At 40.7% G+C, this 13,500-nt stretch overlaps 1 non-coding gene across 1 annotated transcript; it reads right to left on the bottom strand.

Annotated features, from left to right (window-relative positions):
- Positions 1-971: 971 nt before the first annotated feature.
- Positions 972-1,162, bottom strand: LOC122942840. The gene has a single exon (XR_006390740.1). It is a non-coding gene; the product is annotated as a U2 spliceosomal RNA (small nuclear RNA).
- Between the last annotated feature and the right edge of the window lie 12,338 nt (positions 1,163-13,500).

Here is a 13,500-nt window from a genome sequence, read left to right as displayed (position 1 = left end):
TACACTCTGGAATCACCAGCATCCTCCACTTCGTGTTTTTCGTATCTGCATAGCTCCGCCTACCACTTTTGGTTACGCCTTTTCTTCGCACGCAATTCCTGGTGCCAAAGCACGCCAAGCAGAAAAACTGATAAGGAGTGAATGGAGAAGTAGTGGGGGAAAAAAAAGGGCATTGTTGATTGTGATGTCATGACCCCATTGTTGAGTGTTCCATCAGGGCCCTTGTAATGTCATCCACTGACCTGACAAGTCTCTTGTGACACGTGCAGTGTTCCATTCATTATCCAGGCAAGGTAGGTCCAGCTGCTGCTGATACATAGGAAGTGCTGGACTACATTTTAGCCTCCAAGTCATCCAGTTCAAAAGATCCACAAGAGGGAGACACAGGCATACAAACTTTACTTATTTACTAACTAAAGCCACTAGAAAAGCAAATTGGTTACATCCAGCCAACTTGCTACAAAAGGGTCAATTCACAGGAACAACTCAGCAGCCCGCCCGGGTGTGCACAACAGGCCCAAATCAAACCCAAGGTGCGTGGAGTGGAGGTCCAAATACTTCATTTAGGTGATATCCAAACACTTCATTGAGGTAATAAGCCAATTAACCCAACAATTAAGCCATCAGTCTTAATTGGATTTGGGGTGTGAGGAGAGGTGAGCTGGCTGGGTTGCTTGGGGTGCTGGAACAAACCCACACACAGCTGATGCAATTAGGAGATTGACAGGCTAGATGCAGGTATGCAGAAAATAGCACAGCACAGCCCTGACAGAGGAGAAGCTGAACTGCAGACTCCTGAGGCAGGACACAAGAACCTTCCACTTGCTTGCTGGAAAGATGCTTGCAATCCATCTCTTAATTTCATTCAGTTTTTTTTATACTAGAATAAAAAGGGTGCACCGGTCCTGGAGGTACTGCAATACCAGGTCAATGAGTCGAGTGTTACGCATTAGGATTTTGATCACTAGTTACGATTATACACTGGACAGTCAGGGCGGTCTATCTATTACACTGCAATGCGTGGAGTGGACAGAGCAAGATCTTTTTCCATCTCCCTGTTCGAAAAATCCATTTAATATATGGTCCCCAGATAGGGGATGTTTCAGATATTAAACTGATAAGAACAGATTTTTTAATTTTTTATTTGAAAAGTAACAAAGATACTTGAGACAAACAATATCATATACTCAACATAACATAAATTAACATTACATAAAGAATAACCAAAAATCTCTGACGCATACATCGTCACACTAGTACATTAAACATCAAAATTCTTGACATAATACAAAACGATTTACAGATTTCTTGTCTCCTGAGAAAACAAGGAAAAAACAAAATTTAATTATTACAGCCAAAATCTCCACTTTTTGTATTTCCAAATGCCTTCCGCATCTGCTGTGCCCGTTTTTGCACGATCATGAAGCACATAAAGAAATAATCTACCGCGGATCATGGCCAAACATTCACTCACTTCAATCTCACTTTGTTTAAACACTAAAATGTTCCTAACATCCCATAACACTTCTTTCACACAGTTCACAATGAACCACAACACTCTCGCTTCTCTCTTACCCACGCCACACAAACCATACATCATCATGTAAAACGTCACAACCTCAATTCCTGTCAAACCTTTTATTAGTCTCCCCATACCTTTCCATACATTATTTGCAAACTCACACTCCCAGAACAAATGCACGTAACTCTCACATTCCCCACACCCATTCCTCGGACATACCTCACTATTCACCATCCGTCTTCTCCGCTGAAATTCTCTCGTTGGTACACACTTATGCACTAACATCCAAGCCAAATCTTTTTGTCTATTTGTTAGCTCCTTATCACACACCTTCTTCCAGACCTTTTTACACTCATTTTCTGCCAAATTTTCCACACTTTCCACAATCTCTCTTTCTTCTAAAATTCCCATTACTTTCTTACTATCACACCAGTCTTCCTTACTCACCTCATTCAAAGCATTCCTCTTAATACACCTATCCATCCGCACATAGAACCAGGGGAGATCATCCCCCGTAGGTACTCTCAAATCTGTTACCATCCAACAATATTTTATAAACAATCTCCCAGCCAAGTATCTCTACATATACCCATATACACTATTTTTCATACTAACAGTTACACAAAAACTCACATTATTAATAGCCAAAAACTTATCCAAATTCATCAAACCTTTCCCACCATTCATTCTTCCCTTGACTACTTTCTCTCGCTTCAACTTCTCCATTCGTGAACCCCAAAGAAACAGAAAAACCATTCGAATCACTCTCGCCAACATTCTATCAGGGGGGGGGGAAACATAATTAATATACAACAATACAGGTAAAATCAGAGCCTTTATGACTAGTACTTTTCCTTCCATAGATAAAGTCCTTGTAGACCAGAAATGTATTTTCTTTTGAACTTTTGTAAAAACACCCTCCCAACTCTCCTTCCCATACAAATCCTCATCAAAAATCACTCCTAATATTTCCATACCGTCCTCTCTAACCGGCCATACACATACATCCTTCTCTCTCCATTCCCCAAAAAACTTGCATCCCCTCTTTCCAACATTTAGCTTAAACCCACCCATCAGGCAAAAACTTTCAATCAACAATTTCGATCTCCTAACAGCCACCATCGACTTGCACACCACTGTCACGTCATCCATATAACCAATCACACGCACATCCTTACCCATGCTTCCCGGATCCTCAACACCCCTCATCATCTTATCTTTCCTAATCATTCCTAACAAAGGTTCAATCACACAAATAAATAAAATAGGTGACAAGGGACATCCTTGTCTCACCCCTGACCTCACACATACATCCTTACTCAAAAAGCCATTCACCTGGATTTTACTCGTAATTCCTTTGTACAGACAACCAATCCATCCAATCATTCTTTCCGGCACACCCATCTTCCTTAACACATTAAACATAAACTCATGCACTACCCTGTCATACGCTTTTTCAAAATCAACCGCAACAACTGCCACACCTTGCTTCCTACTTTTACAATCATACAAGACATCTCTCAACCCTAGCAAACACTTAGATATCCTCCTGCCAGGCACAGCACACATTTGTTCCTCACCAAACATACATTCAACAACACTTTTCAACCTATTTTCTATCACCTTTGCAATAATTTTATAATCGCCGTTTAAGAGCGCTATTGGCCTCCAATTTTTCAAACACTTCTTTTCCCCCTTCTTATACAACAACACAACTATACTCTCTTTCATACTCTTTGACAAGTTCCCTTTTTCCAACACTTCCTTACATACTTCCCACACATAATCCCCAATCACCTCCCAGAACGTACAATACAATTCTGCAGGCAACCCATCACTCCCAGCAACTTTCCCTTTTTTCATCTCCTTCACAGCAGCCTCTACTTCACTCAAAAATTCTTTATCAACTGTATTCAAACACCCTTCCACATAACTCAAACATTCTTCTTCCAAACTACAGTCACGACTTTTCTCTGTAAACAAATCTGAATAAAACTTCCACACTTCTTCCAACACTTCCTCTTTCCTCATTACTTCCACACCATCCTCTCTCAACACACTAACCATTTCAGTTTTTTTGTTGAAAGCTTTCTTAAAGAAAAATTTAGTACATTTTTCATCTTTTTCTTTAACTTCCACTCTCGCTTGTGCAATTATTCTCTTCCCTCTTTCATCCAACATCCTCTTCACTTCCCCATTCGTTTCTTCAATTTCACAGCCCACATCCATCCCTGAACGTCTTAATTCATACAAATATTCTAATCTTTTCTGACACCTTTCATATTTTTCTCTCTCCTTTCTCACCCTCTCACATCCCTTTTTCACGAAAAATCTCTTACTTTCTTGTTTCACCCATTCCCACCATTCAGATACACTACAAAATTCACACCTTCTCAATTCCCACACTCTAAACCACTCCTTATATTGTTCACGTACACATTCATCTTCCAACAAGGATACATTCAATTTCCATACACCCTTCCCATATTCATACCTACCACCATTACTCACCACACACTCAATCCAGGCATGATCCGTAAAACGGAAACTGTCTCCGTTTGAAATCTACAACAGAAAAGGACCTGGAAACAAAAATAAAGTCAATTCTAGACAAAAAATGTCCTGTGTTACTAAAATAAGTGTACCCAAAGGAGCCGTCATATTTCTCTTTGAAAATATCCTTCAAATTAAAAAGACTAACTAATTCCTTTAACTGCTTCCCAGTACTATCTAACTCACTTTCCCTGCCACTCCGTACATTACTTCTATCACCTACCTCTATTGTACAGTTGAAATACCCAACTAACATAGTTTTCTCCCTCCCACCTAGAAAGAAATACAATTTCTCGAAAACCTCCCCCCTTTCTTTTCTCCCTGTTGGTGCATACACATTAAACAACCTATAACCCACCCATCTAAACTCAAATTCCACCAACATCACCCTCCCCTGCACCACGTGAACTACCTGTTTGATTTTAAATTCACTACCTTTGAAAATTATCACCACCCCTCCACTCCTTCCCTGAGATACAGACCATACTGACACCCCACCTGTCCATACAGCAGTTTCCGGTTCTTCCGATAAGCTACACTCCTGTAAACACAAGATGTCAAAAGGGTAATTTGAAACCAAATCAAAAATAGCCGATCTCCTGGCTGGCGAACGGATACTCCTCACGTTCAAGGAACCAACTGAAAATTGCATGTTAGTAAGAAAGAAAAAATAAACACATATATTAGATATCCTATTACACTACCCCCTAACCATACCATAATTTCTTGTTCCTTTAAGCATACAAAATTCAAGGGATTATTTGAAACAAAGAAAAAAACTGTGGATCTTCTTACTGCAAAACAAATACACCCCATGATTAAGGAACAAACCAAAGTAAGCATGTTGAAAAACAAAGAGCAATAGACACATCACCTAGGGTAACCCCACCCCTTCAACCTCTGTTTACCCGAGGGTTCTCCCTGGGCTCCCTTTTCAGCCTCTTTTCTAATAACATCCACACTTTTGTGGAAACCTAAGGGTCTGGACAATTTCTTGGCCTCTTTCCCATAATACACCCTGTCCGATGACGTGGAAGAGGAGTCTGACTCTATCTCATGAGAGTCTCCCCCTCCTCCCCCCTCCGAACTCGAGAACTCTTCGATCCTCTGACTGGGCTTGGTATCCTCCGTCTTTCTTTTAAGAGACACTTTTTCCAGTTCCATCGCACTACTGTCCTCGGGGACCTCCAATCCAGGAGACTGTGGTAGATCATATTCTGACAAAAAGTTCAAAACAGTTTCCGGAGCAACCTCCACCATCTCCTGTATACCTCCAGGCTCCTCCTCAGGAACCTCCACGGGAGGAGGAACAGGGACCCCCACAAGAGGAGAAACAGGGGCCCCCACAAGAGGAGAAACAGGGGCCCCCACAAGAGGAGAAACAGGGGCCCCCACAAGAAGAGGAACAGGGACCTCCGCAGGAGGAGGAGGATCATTCCTCACCACAGAAGCATATGACCTTGCTTGTTCTCGGGACTCCTCTAAAGTAGCACACTGTCTGGCTAGGTGAGTTTCAGAACCACACAAGTGGCACTTCCGGCCATTAGGACACTCTGAAGCTACATGTCCAGTTTCCAGGCAGTTCCTACATACTGGACCTTTATTGCAGTCATTTTTTACATGCCCAAAGCAGAAACAGTTGCAACAAAATTCAGGCTGCCCCGGATACCTTATATATCCTCTGTTCACTCCAATGGAAAAATTTTGCGGAGGGTAGCACAGTCGGCCCACCCCGTTAGGGTCCTGTCGGAAGTCCACCCACGCATTCCGCATACCATTGAAAGTTCCCAAGACATTCCTTCTTTCTTTAATTTCGGAAACAAAAGTACAGTACCTTTTTAAGAACGCCCGTATCTCCTCGTCGGAAACAAACGGATTGTACATATGTACCATTACGGGAACTCGCTCCTTCAGGTCTCTTGTCACAAAACAAATTCCTTGCAGCTCCGCCCGGTAGGTTATTTCCTGGCTCCTTAACCCTTTCATGACCAAAGGTCATTGATGCCCCAGTGTCCAGGTCAAAATTTACAAATCTGACATGCGTCACTTTAAGTGGTAATAGCTTTGGAACACTTTTACTTATCCACGCCATTCTGAGATTGTTTTCTCTTGACACATTGTACTTCATGACAGTCATAAATTTGAGTCAATATATATCACCTTTATTTATGAAAAGATCCCAAATTTACCCAAAAATTTGCAATTTTCTAAATTTAAATTTCTCTGCTTCTAAAACAGAAAGTGATACCTCATAAAATATTTATTACATAACATTCCCCACATGTCTACTTTATGTTGGCATCATTTTGGAAATGTTATTTTATTTTTTTAGGACATTACAAGGCTTAGAAGTTTGGAAGCAATTCTTAAAATTTTTAAGAAAATTTCCAAAACCCACTTTTTAAAGACTAGTTCAGGTCTGAAGTCACTTTGTGGGGCTTACATAGTGGAAACCCCCCATAAATGACCCCATTGTAGAAACTACACCCCTCAAGTTACTTAAAACTTGTGTTCCACAAGAATTAAAGGAAAATGGAGATGAAATTTCTAAATTTCACTTTTTTAGCAGATTTTCTATTTTATTAAAAAAAAATCTTTAACACATTAAGGGTTAACAGCCAAACAAAACTCAATATTTATTTATTACTCTGAGTCTGCGGTTTACAGAAACACCCCACATGTGGTCGTAAACTGATGTAAGGGCGCAGAAGGAAAGGAACACTGTTTGGTTTTTGGAAGGCAGATTTTGCTGGATTGGTTTTCTGAACGCCATATGTTTTTTATTTTTCTACCGATCGTTTTTTGCAGAAAGAGTTGAGGTTTTTATGGTTTATTGGGTACATAGGATTTTTTGATCATTCATTATTACACTTTATGGGACAAGGTTTTTTACAGCGTTGATCTGAGGGGTTAGGTCATGTGACAGTTTTATAGAGCAGATCGTTACGGACGTGGCAATACCCAATATGTATACTTTTTCATTTTTTTTAAGTTTTACACAATAATAGCATTTCTGAAACCAAAACAATGATGTTTTAGTGTCTCCATAGTCTGAGAGCCATAGCTTTTTTATTTTTTGGGCGATTGTCTTAAATATGGGCTCATTTTTAGCGGGATGAGGTAATGGTTTGATTGGTACTATTTTGGGGTATATACGCATTTTTTGATCGCTTGGTGTTGCACTTTTTGTGATGTAAGGTGACAAAAATGGCATTTTTTTACACCGTTTTTATTTTTTATGGTGTTTATTGGACGGGGTTGATGATGTGATATATTTATAGAGATGGTCGTTACGGACGCGGTGACACCTAATATGTGTGGTTTTTGTTTGTTTTTTTTATAGGAAAAGGAAATTTATTTTTTACATTTTTACTTTTTTTTTTATCAGTTCCCTCTTGGATCTTGAAGATCCAGTGGGGCTGATGGTTGTAATATACTTTGCAATGCTCTTGCATTGCAAAGTATAATACAATCAGATGCCTGTAGGTGGCAGCACCGGACGCCTTTGCAAAGCGTCCGGTTGCCATGGCAACCATCGGGCACTGCAATCGCAGCAGCCCTGATGGTTGAGAGAGGGAGCCCTCTCCCTCTATTAACCCCATGGATGCCGCTACTGCGGCATCTATGGGGTTACAGAAGTGTCAGCATAGAGCTGACACACGCGGTTTAGGAATGGAGCCGCCACCATCACACACACAAGGGGGACCGCATCGGGGGCAGGGGGCAGCGCTGGAAACGGGGGAGGGGGGGGCAGCATTTTACTTATTACAGATCGGGGCAGGAGGGGGCGGACCTCATCTGCAGAACGCAGATCAGAGCCTGAAACCGGCATTTTAACACTGCCGCGATCCGATTGGTTAGTCTGCACAGACTAACCAATCGGATCGATTGCCGGCAAGGGGCCACTCTGATTGGTCCCTTGCCGGCATTACTGCACTGTATGCTGTCCGTGACAGCATACAGGGCAGGGGCAGAAGCTTTAATCTAAGCGCTTTGCAGCGCTTGGATTAAAGAGCTGCCAGACCGTATATATACGTGGTAGCTGCACGGGGTATGTGCAGCTATCACATATATATACAGATTGCAGTCGTGAAGGGGTTAAATAGCAGGTATTTAGCTCACTCAGTGTATTGAAGCTCACGCCGGGAAAACTTGTACGCAGTAGATGGACTCATGCGGCATCTTCGGCACCTCCTCAAGAACCTTCTTCTGGATGTGGATCAGACCATACTCCCACCTCTTCTCCTCAGCAATGAACAGCCAAACTGTATTGGGTGCCTTCGGTGCTTCAGCCATAGCCCTCTCGTTGTCACTGGGACTAAGCCGCTCCCCTATAGCAGCAGGGAGGTAAGACAGTGGCTGTAAACCACTGCCCCCGCCGAGGAGACGGGTACCCAGTGACACCTTATATCAGCCCAGACCAAGCAAGATTTATTTATTTTTTAAGTTGACTATCCCTTCGCAGGGACGCCATATTTATTAAAATAATAACAGCACAAATTTCACAATATTACAAAAAAGAGAGATATAAATAGTTACAAAAACATGGTAGGAGGAATAAAATCATATATTAGAATCCCACTCACTTAAAAACCATATCCTTTCTGCGGTGGTATTAACTTTTTTGTCAATTAAAAAATAAATATACATCTCACTAAAACACAATCCCAGGACATCATCGACTGTTAAAATATCATGTTTAAAAACTAAGATATTTCTAGCTTTCCATAGAGCTTCTTTTACGCAGTTCACAGTCTAACATGCCACAGCCTTTTCAGAGGCTGTTTGGCATTCCAGGGATCCGTATAAAATCATGTTGTAAGTAATGTCTCTTAGGCTGGGTTCAGACCTGAGCGTTCTGAAACGAGCGCTCTGTATGCGCGATTGTACGGGCGTTTACAATCGCGCATACAGAGACAGGGGTGCACACATTGTCGCGCGTTCCCGAATATCTATGTGCGGGAACGCGCGACAAACGCCCAAAAAAAAGCTCAAGCACTTGTTTGAGCGTCGGGCGTTTTACAGCGCGATCGTACGCGCTGTAAAACGCCCAGGTGAGAACCATTCCCATAGGGAATCATTGGTTCTTGCCTGTTGTGCGTTTTACAGCACGTAGGAACGCGCTGTAAAACGCTCAGGTGTGAACCCAGCCTTAGGCCTGCCATCTTCTTTATCAGCGGAAGCACCCTTCTCCAACACTCTCTTGCAAAGCCGCAGGTCCATAGCAAGTGTTCAGTTGTCTCGTCGTCTTGGCACCATTCTCTTGGGCAGATGGCAGACCTAACATTACCCGGCACTGGAATGCCCGGCATGGAAGACACTGGTGAATGCAGCTCCAGGCAAAGTCCTTCTGAGAATTAAAAAGATAGGAGGCATTAATATTTTTCCATATTGTCTTACATGCTTCTTCTCTAAAATTACTTATATCGCACGTCATCTCCTTTTCTCTTAGATCTTTTATTAACTTTTTACTGTTTTTTAATTCTTCGATACTCTTTCCCTTCAAATTAAAATGTAACACTTTTTTCTCTAAAATCTTATACAGGTCCTTCTCAAAAAATTAGCATATTGTGATAAAGTTCATTATTTTCTGTAATGTACTGATAAACATTAGACTTTCATATATTTTAGATTCATTACACACCAACTGAAGTAGTTCAAGCCTTTTATTGTTTTAATATTGATGATTTTGGCATACAGCTCATGAAAACCCAAAATTCCTATCTCAAAAAATTAGCATATCATGAAAAGGTTCTCTAAACGAGTTATTAACCTAATCATCTGAATCAACTAATTAACTCTAAACACTTGCAAAAGATTCCTGAGGCTTTTAAAAACTCCCAGCCTGGTTCATTACTCAAAACCGCAATCATGGGTAAGACTGCCAACCTGACTGCTGTCCAGAAGGCCATCATTGACACCCTCAAGCAAGAGGGTAAGACACAGAAAGAAATTTCTGAACGAATAGGCTGTTCCCAGAGTGCTGTATCAAGGCACCTCAGTGGGAAGTCTGTGGGAAGGAAAAGTGTGGAAGGAAAAGTGTGGAAGGAAAAAGTGTGGCAGAAAACGCTGCACAACGAGAAGAGATGACCGGACCCTGAGGAAGATTGTGGAGAAGGACCGATTCCAGACCTTGGGGGACCTGCGGAAGCAGTGGACTGAGTCTGGAGTAGAAACATCCAGAGCCACCGTGTACAGGCGTGTGCAGGAAATGGGCTACAGGTGCCGCATTCCCCAGGTCAAGCCACTTTTGAACCAGAAACAGCGGCAGAAGCGCCAGACCTGGGCTACAGAGAAGCAGCACTGGACTGTTGCATGTCATTCGGAAATCAAGGTGCCAGAATCTGGAGGAAGACTGGGGAGGGGGAAATGCCAAAATGCCTGAAGTCCAGTGTCAAGTACCCACAGTCAGTGATGGTCTGGGGTGCCGTGTCAGCTGCTGGTGTTGGTCCACTGTGTTTTATCAAGGGCAGGGTCAATGCAGCTGGCTATCAGGAGATTTTGGAGCACTTCATGCTTCCATCTGCTGAAAAGCTTTATGGAGATGAAGATTTCATTTTTCAGCACGACCTGGCACCTGCTCACGGTGCCAAAACCACTGGTAAATGGTTTACTGACCATGGTATTACTGTGCTCAATTGGCCTGCCAACTCTCCTGACCTGAACCCCATAGAGAATCTGTGGGATATTGGGAAGAGAAAGTTGAGAGACGCAAGACCCAACACTCTGGATGAGCTTAAGGCCGCTATCGAAGCATCCTGGGCCTCCATAACACCTCAGCAGTGCCACAGGCTGATTGCCTCCATGCCACGCCGCATTGAAGCAGTCATTTCTGCAAAAGGATTCCCGACCAAGTATTGAGTGCATAACTGAACATAATTATTTGAAGGTTGACTTTTTTTTGTATTAAAAACACTTTTCTTTTATTGGTCGGATGAAATATACTAATTTTTTGAGATAGGAAATTTGGGTTTTCATGCTGTATGCCAAAATTATCAATATTAAAACAATAAAAAGCTTGAACTACTTCAGTTGGTGTGTAATGAATCTAAAATATATGAAAGTTAAATGTTTATCAGTACATTACAGAAAATAGTGAACTTTATCACAATATGCTAATTTTTTGAGAAGGACCTGTAGTTTCCAGGCAAATTAAAAGCGTAAGGCACGGATAAAACAGTTTTAAACCATTTAAATCTATGCATAAAATAACCAGTATTAAAACGTATAAAATAAGACCAGAAGTGTTCTTTAAAAAGAGCATTAAAACAGTAACTAAAATACTTTATTAATAAAAACCTGTTAAAATCCGGAAAATCCTTACCACCTTTCTCTTTTATTTTTACTACATGCTCTCTTTTTAATTTTTCCATTTTAGAGTTCCAAAAAAAGGTAAAACAGTTTTGGGTAATTCTTTTGAGTATATCTACGGGAGGGGGAAACGCCACACTTAAATACAATAAAAGGGGTAAAAAAATAATAATTAATAATAAATTAAAATTTTCCCCTCCATCGTAAGTTTCCTCATGCTCCACATACTTATTTTCAGTTTTACCTTATTTTCCACAATGCCCCAGCTATAAGAACCGTTATTGAACTCAGTGAAGGAGACATCTAAAATGGTAATAGAATTAGACACAGGAACGTCAATATCTCTTAAAACCATACTACCAATATTTAAAATATTACTTTTATTGAGATTTATTTTAAAACCAGAAGCACGGCAATAAAAATTAATATTATCTAAAGTTCTCCGGAGCGACGGGGCGTCCCTACACAATACCGCAACATCATCCATATACCCCACTGCTTTGGCCTTGAGTCCCTCTCCACCGGGCAGGGGGACTCCACGGATTTTTTTATCCTTCCGTAACACACATAAGAGAGGCTCTAACACACAGATAAAAAGCAGTGGGGATAGGGGACACCCCTTTTGTACTCCGGAGTTAAAAATGACGTCCTGTGTCTTAAAACCATTCACTAAAATTCTGCTTCTACAGTTATCATAGAACGCTTTAAGAGACAATAATAAACCTTCTGGTATACCCATCTTTTCTAAAACCTTAAAAAGATAAAAATGGGAGACACGATCAAAGGCTTTTTCAAAATCCATGGATAAAATGGCTAATTTACCCCCCTTGTCTTTGTGTCTTCAATGCAGTCTTTTATCAGGTTTAGATTGTCCCATATGCTTCTCCCAGGAATGCCGCAGACTTGGTTGTGGTGAATCGTCTTGGAGATAACTTTCTTTAGTCTGTTCGCGCAAATTTTCGCCATGATCTTGTAATCGGCATTCAGAAGGGTTATTGGTCTCCAATTTTTTTAATCAGTTTTGTCACCTTTTTTATATAGTAAGGAGACCTCACCCTTCTTCCAGGATCCAGGTAAAGTTTTTGACTTAAAAACCTCATTAAAAAGGTTTTAAAAAAATCATTTTTATAAAGGTCATAAAACGCTACATAAAACTCAATGGGTATACCATCGAGTCCAGGTACCTTCCCTGCTTTAAAACTCTTAATTGTGTCTAAAACTTCCTGCTCAGTCAGCTCCTGCGATAAAACCTGCTGTGAGACAGGATCTAAAACACCAGTGACCTCCTTCAGTGAGTCTTCTAAAAGGGACTGATCCACAGATTTTACATTAAAAAGTTCAGTATAAAAAAGGTGTACCTTATTTAACATGCTCTGCATATCTTTTTCACAGTTTATTTCGATAATGGTATCTTCTTTGTTGTAAATTTTTTTAAAAAAAATATCTGGAACATGTTTTGTTATTTTCAACATGCTTGACTCTAGATCTAAAAAAATTTTCTTTGCCCTTCTGTTCCAGATATTTGGTAATCTCTTTTCTGAGATTTTCTATGTCTAATTTAACATCGATACCATTATCCCTGAACTTATATAATGTCTGCAACCGGGTATTGAGATTATTAAAAACATCTTTTCTCTCTTTGACTCTCTGGATGCTCTTTTCAATAAAGAAGTTTTTAATTTTCTTTTTCATTTTCTCCCACCAAGAGCTAGTGGAAAAGTTTGAACTCCTTACCCGGTTGCACATTTCATAAAAGGTTTTAAAATCTAGAACAATCTGTGGATCATCTAAAAGGGAAACGTTCAACTTCCAAGATTTTTTTTACCAGGGACCTTATTCAGGTCATGCTTAAGAACAAACGATAAAATCTTATGATCAGAAAAAACATTGGTTAAAACTTCCCATTTAAAAGGCAGTAGGTGATTATTACAAAAAAAAAAAAATCAATCCTAGAACTGCAATTGACATTACTCCAGGTCACACCCGCTGCCTCTGGGATGCCTCTATGACATTCTTTATAAACGTCAGATAGGTTAAATTCATCTACAAGGTTTTTCAACATTCCTACTAGTGGAGCTAGTCAGCCGGCGTTCCCCTTTCATAATACAATTAAA

This window comes from Bufo gargarizans, chromosome 6 (assembly GCF_014858855.1).
Source record: "Bufo gargarizans isolate SCDJY-AF-19 chromosome 6, ASM1485885v1, whole genome shotgun sequence".
Classification (NCBI taxonomy): Eukaryota; Metazoa; Chordata; class Amphibia; order Anura; family Bufonidae; genus Bufo; species Bufo gargarizans.
Note: the sequence above shows the minus strand (reverse complement) of the source record. Positions and strands in the feature narration are given on the sequence as shown.